The sequence below is a fragment of the Puma concolor genome, chromosome C1 (assembly GCF_028749965.1).
Source record: "Puma concolor isolate L17-30 chromosome C1, mPumCon1.1.hap2, whole genome shotgun sequence".
Lineage (NCBI taxonomy): Eukaryota > Metazoa > Chordata > Mammalia > Carnivora > Felidae > Puma > Puma concolor.
The window spans coordinates 127207776-127215165 of NC_141674.1; the positions used below are offsets into that span (position 1 = coordinate 127207776).

At 38.8% G+C, this 7390-nt stretch overlaps 1 pseudogene; it reads right to left on the reverse strand.

Moving 5' to 3' along the window:
* Positions 1–3652: 3652 nt before the first annotated feature.
* Positions 3653–3977, reverse strand: LOC112865750 (large ribosomal subunit protein eL38 pseudogene; annotated as a pseudogene).
* Positions 3978–7390: the final 3413 nt, after the last annotated feature.

Below are 7390 nucleotides of genomic sequence, written 5' to 3' on the forward strand. Positions count from 1 at the left end.
CATGCTTATTTACTTATTTATTATTTAGTTTGTTGTTGAGTATTTATGAAACATTTATAAAACACTATATTAGTCAAAGTTTCCAGACAAATAGAACCAATAAAATATGTATAGATAGAAAGACTTATTTTAAGGAATTACTTCATGCAATTGTGGAGGGTGACAAGCTGCAAATCTGTAAGGCAGGCTGACAGGTTGGAGACCCAGGGTAGAGTTGACACTGCAATTAGAAACTGAAGGCTGGCAGAATTCCCTCTTCATGTGGAGAGGTCAGCGTTTTTAGATTAAGACCTTCAAATGAGTGGAGGAGGCCTATCCATATTGCAGATCTGCTTTTCTCAAAGTCTATTCATTCAAATGTTAATCCTATACTCCCCCCCAAAAAAACCTTCACAGAAACATCTAGAATAGTGTTCAACCAAATATCTAGAGACTGTGGCCTAGCCAAGGTGACAGATAAAATTAAGCATCACAAGCACCTCCTCAGCTGTTTTTCACTAGGGATGTAACAGACAAGACAAACATGGTCCCTGGCCCCATGATGTTTATTCAGAAATTCATTAATTCAACAGTGCTTGGATGTAAACAAATTCAAACTCAAGTGCAAAAGATTGAAACTAGCTCTTTTCCAAGTAGCAAGATTGATAAGGAAGAGAAAGAGATAAAGAGGTCTCTCGGTGCCAAAAGCTAGAAGCCAGGGAAAAGGTAGTAGAAGGGGATTCTGGTATCCTTGAAGATGAGCTTAAAATCATTCACAGCTTTGTCAGGGTCATTCCTACTCATTCCCCCAGCTAACTCTTCCAGGAGGAGGTAGTCCCCTTTTGCCATTTGGAGATGGGTATTGTCAGGAAAGCCTTCATAGAGGAGGTGATGTTTCAGCTAAATGTTCAGTGATGGATAGATGTACATTTGGCAGGTAGGACAGGGAAAGGTTATTCCAAGCATTAGAGGTCAAAGAAGCTGTAAAAAAAAGAGCAAAAGGGAAATATATCATATTTAGGGAGGCACAGATATTCTCTGTGGCTGGAACACAGGGCACAGTGGCCAAGCACAGAGACAGAAGAGGTGGAGAATTACCCAGGGGCTTTGTTTCCCATGCATGCTTGGACTTAGCAGTGATAAACCATGACAAGTGTTACACTGAAGGAGAAGCGATTGTTTTGTGTTTTAGAAAGATCATGCTGGTCAAGAGTGCTGGGGATGGATAACAGTGGGCCAAGACTGGAGCCATAACCATTAGTGGGCAATTAAACAATCCTGAGAGAAATTGTGAGAGCCTCAAAGTGAGACTGGAGAGAAGAGAACAAGGTTGGAAGATGCAATTGGATTAGAATAAAAAGACTTGTTGGTTTATTGATGGCGGGGGGCGGGGAGTGGGGGAGAGGAGTGGTCCTTTCAACCAGTGGAGCTGCCCACCTTCAAGTGGAATGCACAGGCCTGCCCAAGGAGAAACATAATCATGGTGACCACAGAAGAGGGCACACCCCTATCCCATAGTAATGGATCACATAAACCCAAGGTTCTTATATAATCTAGAAAAGGGGGAGTAAGCTCCCTCAAATTGACTAATATCAGACTTACTGCCAGTCTTTGCATATGGCAAACTAAAAAATAATTGGATTAGGTGTCATGGTGTAATTCATAGCTGGTAGTTTTATATTACTCAAGTTAACACTTACAATAACTCTATGAGATCAATTCTGTTATCACCCTTATTTGACAGAGACCTTGTAACTTCCCCAAGACCATCCAACTGATAAGCAGTAGTCAGGAGTCAAACCTTGGTATTTAAGCTGATTCATAGCCATCAGATTAGGGCCAGGAGAAAGGAGCTACCTAGACTTAGTCTAAGCCATTTTTTTTTTATTTGTATATAATCCAGTAGTGAATAATTTAAGGATCTCTTGCCTCTTTCCACGAAGGAATGCCAATATAAATGAGTATAAAGCTCATCTGATTTATAATTCATTTTCTTAAATGTGAAGACGAGATCTTATACAATTTTCCTTTTTGTTGTTACTTTCCTCAGTACCGTAGTGGGAAATGAGAGGGTATAATGTGTTTGCTTGAGGACCCTACAACCTCTTGCCCATTTATCCAAAAAGCTTGCCTGTCTTTATAAGCAAAAATAAAAGCACTGCCCTCTTCTTCTGTTATAGGTACACCAAACACACAGGACTCACTGGATGTCGTTACATATGCATCATTTTTACATTTCCACTTTCCCTTTAATACTGCTTGGTGAAAGCAGTCTTCCTCCTCCCTCTGGATGAAAACCTATGCAACTTACTCACTTTTAGGTAATAAACATTCTTAAGATCATTTTAAATTGCAAACCCAGTCTTAGCTGGAAAGGTTAAAATACTCACTGAAATATATTGATAATCGCTTCAACCCTCATTGAAAGGTTAGGCTTCTCCCCCTGAAGGCAGGCATTTCTCCTCCTCCCTGAGCTTGATCTCCTTCCCCAGTAGGACCAAAGCAGAGAGGGAGAAGAAATGTTAGGACTACAGGACAAATGCTAATTAAATGACCCTGTGGTAAAATGGCTTCAAGTTCTATGGGCAGGCGGGAGCTTAACATGTTCTCTTTCTCTTTCTCTTGTGGAAAGCTTTTGAGTTTCTTTAGTGGCTTCCCAGCATTGGCTCTTTCTCTGCAGCTCCCTGTAGATAATTTTTATTTGACTTACCAATAATTGAGAGACATGTGTTGGAAGATTTTTCAAATAAATATACATTTGCAATACATGTTGTGGGCATTGCATATTTTGAGGCAATCTGGTATGCCAAATTTAGAATTATTATGGCTTTGTATTAGCTGAGCCTTTTATTATAGTGATCCTCCTTTGCCTTAACAATGCTTTTTGTATTGTATTGTAGTCTCTTTGATTTGGACTAACGCGAAGTATTTATGACAGACACGGCTATCATGATTTTCTTTTGGTTAGAATTTGCTTATTTTCTCTTTCCTTTTTACTTTCAAACTGTCTCTATCCTTGTAATTTAAATATGTTTCTAATAAACAACACTTAGCTGGATTTGGTTATTTCTGAAATTTATTTTGTGCTTTCTATTTGCCTACTTTTTCTTTGTTTCTTTTTTCCTCTCTATTGCCTTCTTTTAAATTGATTTGGGGTTGTGGGGAGGTACCTGGATGGCTCAGTCAGTTAAGCACCTGACTTTAGCTCAGGTCATGATCTTGCAGTTCATGGGTTTGAGCCAGACATCAGGCTCTGTGCTGACAGCTCAGAGTCTGGAGCCTACTTCAGATTCTGTGTCTCCCTCGTTCTCTGCCCCTCCCCTACTTGTGCTCTGTCTCCCTCTCTCTCAAAAATAAACATTTAAAAAAATGTTTAAAGAAATAAAGTATCTTTAAATTGATTTTTTTTCTTATTCCGGTTTCCACTTAATGGGGTTGAAAGTTGTATACTCTGTGTATATTCTTTTAGCAGTTACTTTTGAAATTTTAGCATGCCTGATTGTGGTAGGCTGAATAATGCTCCCCACTCAAAGGTTTCCATGTCCTATTCCCAGAACCTGTGAAAATGCTACTTTATATGGCTAAAAGGACTTTGAAAATGTGATGGTGTTAAGGATTTTAAGATGGGGAAATCATCCTAGGTTATTTGGGTGAGTCCTATGTAATTACGTGATTTTTTCTTTAAGAATTTTTAAAATTTTAATACAGTTCAAATCAGTGTGCAGGGTTCATTTCAGCTTCTTTACTGCCAAACCTGGGGGCAGGGACTGTTTCAGTTTCTCTGCCTACTCTTTGTCTGTGATGACCAAAGCGTAAAGGTGTCCTCTGCATCGGACTTTAAACTTCACATTATCCTTATTTCTCTTGATCTTGACGGACTTGGCATCCTTTTGCCTGGCTGTGAGAAGAAACTCCTTGATTTCTTCAATTTTGCGAGGCGTGGTCACAAGGGGTGCAGGTGAGCGCACAGCAGGCAGCCCGTAGTGGATTACCCCGGATTACCCATCAGAGCCCACATGAATCTTTATACGAGGGAGATAAAAGGGTTAGAGTCAAAAACTGTGATGACAGAAACTGAGAAAAGGACTGCAAGATGCTACCTGGCTGGCTTTGAAGATGGAGGAGGGGATCTGAACCAAGGATACAGACAATGTCTAGAAGGCAGATAAAGCAAGGAAACAGATTCTTTTCTAGAACCCTCAGCAGGAACACAGCCCTTTTAGACATCTGACTTCCAAAACTATAAGAGAATAAATTTGTGTTGGTTTAAACCACAAAGGATGTAATCTTTGTTACAGCAGCAATTGAAAACTGATATAGTTTTCACAAAGAGGGTAACAAATACAACAAAATGTGAAAGTGGCTTTGGAACTGAGTAAGGGGTAGACACTGGAAGAGATTTGAGGTATGCAATAGAAAAAAATCCTAAATTGTCTTGAATGGACTGTTAATAGAAATGTGAATGTAAATGATTCTGCCGGTGAATCCCAGAAAGAAATGAGGACTATGGTAGAGAAAGCCTATAATATGTAAGATAATATGTAAACCATCATAAATAGATCATTGATAGAAATATGGTGAGGGCTCAGAGGGAAATGAGGAGCATCGTAGAAAGTGAAAAGGTGATCCTTGTTATACAGTGGCAGAAAACGTAAGTCAATTGTGTGTTCTACAGTTGTGTAGAAATAAGAATTTATAAGTTGTGATTTATAAAGGAGATATTCGGCTGAGGAAATTTCCAAGCATGTTAAAGGTTCTACCTGGTTCCTTCTTGGTACTTATGGTAAAATGCAAGAAGAAAAAGACAGATTGAAAAACTAGTAAGAGGGGCACCTGGATGGCTTTCAGTTGAGCATCTGACTCTTGACTTTGGCTCAGATCATGATTCCAGGGTTGTGGGATCCAGGGTTGTGGGATCAAACCCTATGTTGGGTTCCATGCTGAGCATGGAGGCTGCTTAAGATTTTCTCATGCTCTGCCACTCACGTTCTCTCTTTCTCTAAAAAAACAAAAACAAAACCAAAAACAAAAACAAAAAAAAAACCAAAAAACAAACTAGTAAGAAAAAAGGAATCAGGACTGGGTGATTTAGGAAATTTTCAGCCTATCCATATTGCAAAAGATGTTAAAATTAGGAGATTTGCTGGCAGGAAAGCATACCTTGGAGAGAAAGCCAAAAGTATGATTGGACAACCTTTTGCAAGTAATAGAACTCTGAAATGAAGACATTATCATTGTTATTACTGGCATTATTTTAAATGTTTAATATTATTTAGATTTACTTATATGATTACAAGTTTCTCACCTTCCCACTTATTCTTATATTGCCAGAGTCTTTTTCCCTCCTTCCAAAGTACATCATTCGGAATTCCTTAAGAGAAGGTCTGTTGATAGCAAACTCAGTTTTAACCCGAAGATATCTTTATTTCTCCCTCACCGTTAAAATTAAATTTTACAAAGTAGATGATTCCAGCTTGACAGTTCATGTATATCAGCCTTTTGACTATATTTTCTATTGTCTTATGGTTCCCATCATTGCGAGAAGTTGGCTGTCAGTTGGTTGTCAGTCTAATTGCTGAGTTTTTAAGGCGTTAATTCTCTCTATAGCAGTTCATAGGATCTAACCTTTATTATTATTGTTTTGTAGTTTCACTACAAGGTTTCTAGAAATGAAATTCTTTCTATCTTTCTTGATTAGTTTTTGATAATTTTTGGTTCTTGGATCTGTTGGCTCATCAGTTCTGGAAAATTCTCAGCTATTATCTCTTGTGTTATCTCTCCTCCTGTGGGAAATCAAGTAGACATGTCCTGGGTTAGGAGATTATAGGGAATGCATTGCAAAAACAGCAGAAAACAGCCTCTGGTCTTGCTGAAAACAGAGGCCATGCTTTGCTTATCTAGTTAATGTATTTCCAGGTGGCACTCACTTCGCTTAACTAGTAATATATATCTACGTGTTAGGTCCTGCCTATACTCATAAATTCCTTAGGCCATGTTATCACATGGAATATTTTATCCTGTCTTAACTTGTTTTTCTGCACATTTTCTATACGTTCTTACTGGCACATAGCCCACCAATGTATTGCTCATTGTTTCCCTAAAGGTATGCTCAATAAATACAGGAGCTTGTGACTAGCTTGGGAAGACTTCCCTTAGCCCCTCTTTCACCTCTCTTGATTTGCATGGAGTCCTTTCTGCCATTCTCAGCCTTGTTGGACAAAGCCAAAAGCCAAACCCACATCCTCCAACGTCTCTCTCCTCTCTTTTAGCACTTTTGTCAGACTCCTTTTAGACTTTCTTACTCTATCCTTTGTACTCTGTGATATTCTTAAATATGCTCAGTCCCCTCATGTCTCTGCACAAGTCTCTCTTCCCGTTCATTAATTCTCCATTCAATTATGTCTATTTTGCTGTTTAATCCACCCATTGAGTTTTTTACTGAAATGATTATGTTTTAATTTACAGAAGTTTTATTTTGTCCCTTTTTTAATTTTTATTTATGTGTTTATTTTGAGAGAGAGAGAGAGCAGGAGCAGGGGAGGGGCAGAGAGAGGGAGAGAGGGAGAGAGAGAATCCCAAGCAGGCTCTGCACTGGCAGCACAGAGCCTGATGTGGGGCTTGAACCCACAAACCATGAGATCATGACCTGAGCCGAAATCAAGAGTCAGAGTAACTGACTGAACCACAAGGTGTCCCTATTTTGTCCGTTTTCAAATTTGGTCAATCATTTGATAGTCTCTCATTTTTTTAAAAACATTTCATATATAATAAACATATCCTATGCTTAACAATTCCAATATATATGTCCTTGGAGGCTTAAATCTATTATTTATTATTTCTGTGGACATTCCCTTACGGTGGCTTTTTTCCTCACATGTGTAGAATTTTATACTATGAGCCAGTATATTCTTGGCCTTATTCTGTGGCAATACTGAAGGGACTAAGTTGATATGCTCTCCTTCAGGAAAGATCTCCATTTTCTCTTTCTGGGCATGCGTAGAAATAGAGTAGTCAAGGATTACCAACCTGGTACCACTTTAATTAAAACCTTCAGGGGTGCCTTGGTTGAGCACCCAACTCTTGATTTTGGCTCAGGTCATGATCTCATAGTTTGTGAGCTTAAGCCCTGCATCAGGCTCTGCACTGACAGCCCAGAGCCTGCTCAGGATTCTCCCTCTCCCTCTCCCTCTGCCTCTCCCTGGTTTATGCTTTTGCTCTCTCACTCTCTCTCAAGATGAATAAACATAAAAAATAAAAATAAAAATAAACCTTCAGTACCTGTGTTTGGATAATACTTCTCAAAGAAATTCTCAAAGAAAACTGTTATTCTCTTCTTTTTCTTCCTTTTTTTTCTCATCATGGAAATAGATGTCCTTACAGACTCCCTTTGTTGACCAGTGGATTTTTTTAC